The sequence below is a fragment of the Triticum aestivum genome, chromosome 1A (assembly GCF_018294505.1).
Source record: "Triticum aestivum cultivar Chinese Spring chromosome 1A, IWGSC CS RefSeq v2.1, whole genome shotgun sequence".
Taxonomy (NCBI): domain Eukaryota; kingdom Viridiplantae; phylum Streptophyta; class Magnoliopsida; order Poales; family Poaceae; genus Triticum; species Triticum aestivum.
Window position 1 is genome coordinate 297,460,653 of NC_057794.1, and position 2,553 is coordinate 297,463,205.

The window sequence follows — 2,553 nt, forward strand, 5'->3', positions numbered from 1 at the left end:
GGAAAGCCCTTCTGTCCATTGTTGTTCGGCGGCTTGGGCTCCTCGTCGTCGCTGTGCAGCCCCTTGTCTCTGTTTTCGGCCCTTAACTTGCCTGCCTGCTTGAACACCCAACAATCCCTGTTAGTGTGATTGGCTGGCCTTTCGGGGGTGCCATGTATCTGGCACAAGCGATCGAGTATTCGGTCCAAACTAGACGGGCCGTGAGTATTCTTTTTGAATGACTTTTTCCGCTGACCGGGTTTATAGCCTTTGAATCCGGCATTGACTGCCGTATCTTCATTGCTATCGCTGTTAACGCGGCGTTTTTGCTTATTCCGACGTGTCCCGCTGCTTTTGTCCTTGGTATCCGAATTACCAGGGTTTTTTGACAGGTTGTTACTGCGAGCTAGCTAGCTGTCTTCTCCCGCGCAAAAGCGGGTCATGAGTGCCGTGAGGGCTGCCATGGATTTCGGTTTTTCCTGTCCCAGGTGCCGGGCAAGCCACTCGTCGCGGATGTTATGCTTGAAGGCTGCTAGGGCCTCTGCGTCCGGATAGTCGACTATCTGGTTTTTCTTTGTTAGGAACCGTGTCCAGAATTGTCTGGCCGATTCTTCTGGCTGCTGAATTATGTGGCTTAAGTCGTCGGCATCCGGCGGTCGCACATAAGTGCCCTGGAAGTTGTCGAGGAATGCGGCTTCCAGGTCCTCCCAAGAACCGATTGAGTCTGCTGGCAAGCTGTTAAGCCAATGCCGGGCTGGTCCTTTAAGTTTGAGCGGGAGGTATTTAATGGCGTGTAGATTATCGCCGCGTGCCATGTGGATGTGAAGGAGATAATCCTCGATCCACATCGCCGGGTCTGTTGTGCCATTGTATGATTCGATGTTTATGGGTTTGAAACCCTCTGGGATTTTATGATCCATTACTTCATTCATGAAGCATAGCGGGTGTGCGACGCCTCTGTACTGGGCTATATCACGATGCAGCTCGGAAGAGCTATGTCTGTTGTGTTTGGCCCGGCCAGATTTGTTGTATCCGGAGTGAAGATCATTGTCACATGCCGTAGGGCGCCTGCGCGATCCGTAGATCGATCTTGTTTGTCTTGCCTTATCCTCCAGTATGTCTCGCAGGTCGGGCGCATTTTCCCGTGCCTTAGTTGAGCGGCGTGGGGGCATGGCTTGGGTGGAGGGCCGACAGGCCTCTCTGTCGCGGCCGCGAGGTGGCCGGTCTGCCATGTCATGCGCTGGCGATGTAGGTGCTTCCTCCTCTGATCGGGGTAGCGGCCTGCACTTCGGGTAACTCTTGGAGGGGCGTTCGAGTTCATACTCTTTGGCCGCAAGGTCTTCAGTCCATCTGTCAGCTAGCAATTCTTGGGCAGCTCTAAGTTGTTGCTGCTTTTTCTTGAGGCTGCTTGCCGTGGCTAAAAGCCTGCGTTTAAAACGCTCTTGTTCGGCGGGGTCTGATGGTATGACGAATTCGTCGTCATCGAGGCTAGCCTCGTCTTCGGAGGGAGGCGTATAGTTATCATCCTTGACCTCTCGGTCTACCACTCTTTCATGAGGGCTGGTTTCTCCATCTTCCTGTGCCGAATTTTGCTGAGGTGGGTTTTCTTCGGCGCTATCCGGGGTAGTATTATCTCCCATGCCGGAATCACCGTTTTTGCTTTGGCGGGATTTAGAGCGGCGCTGCTGACGTCGGCGCTTTTGCTGTTTCTTGGGGGCGTCATCCCCCACTGTTCCATCGCCATCTCCATCTTTTGGAGTATCCACCATATATATGTCATATGACGAGGTGGCCTTCCAGCGCCCTACGGGTGCTGGTTCTTGTTCGTCTCCTGCATCGTCGTCCATGCCGTCGATGTCTTCAGAGTCGAAGTCGAGCGTGTCGGTTAAGTCGTCGACAGTGGCTACGAAGTGGGTGGTTGGTGGGCTTTGAATTTCTTCGTCGTCCGTATCCCAACCTTGCTGACCGCAGTCCGGCCAGGGCTCTCCTGATAAAGAGAGAGACTTCAGAGAATTCAGGATGTCACCGAAGGGCGAGTGCTGAAAGATGTCCGCGGCGGTGAACTCCATGATCGGTGCCCAATTGGATTCGATCGGCAGGGGCGCGGGGGGCTCGGAGCTCGGAGAGGAATCTGGCTCCTCGGAGTCACGGGCCATGCGAAGTGCGGGGCTAGAGTTCGGCTCAATTGCCTCTGAGATCGCAGCCCCTGAGGCAACGTCTAACCGCTGATCCTCGATCGGTGCAGTAGGCTCTGAATCAATGGTCGGAACCGATGCATGTGCGGCCTTCAAGGCGCTGTTCGGTGGCAGAGCTATATCATGCCCATCGAGACAGTGCGGCGCGCTTGGCTGTGGATCGAATCCGTCGAAGATCAAGTCCCCGCGGATGTCAGCCGTGTAGTTTAGGCTTCCAAACCTGACCTGATGGCCAGGGGCGTAGCTTTCGATCTGCTCAAGGAGGCCAAGCGAATTTGTCCGCAGTGCGAAGCCGCCGAAGACGAAGATCTGTCCGGGAGGAAAAGTCTCACCCTAGACCGCGTCGTTGTTGATGATCGAAGGAGCCATCGGGCCTAAA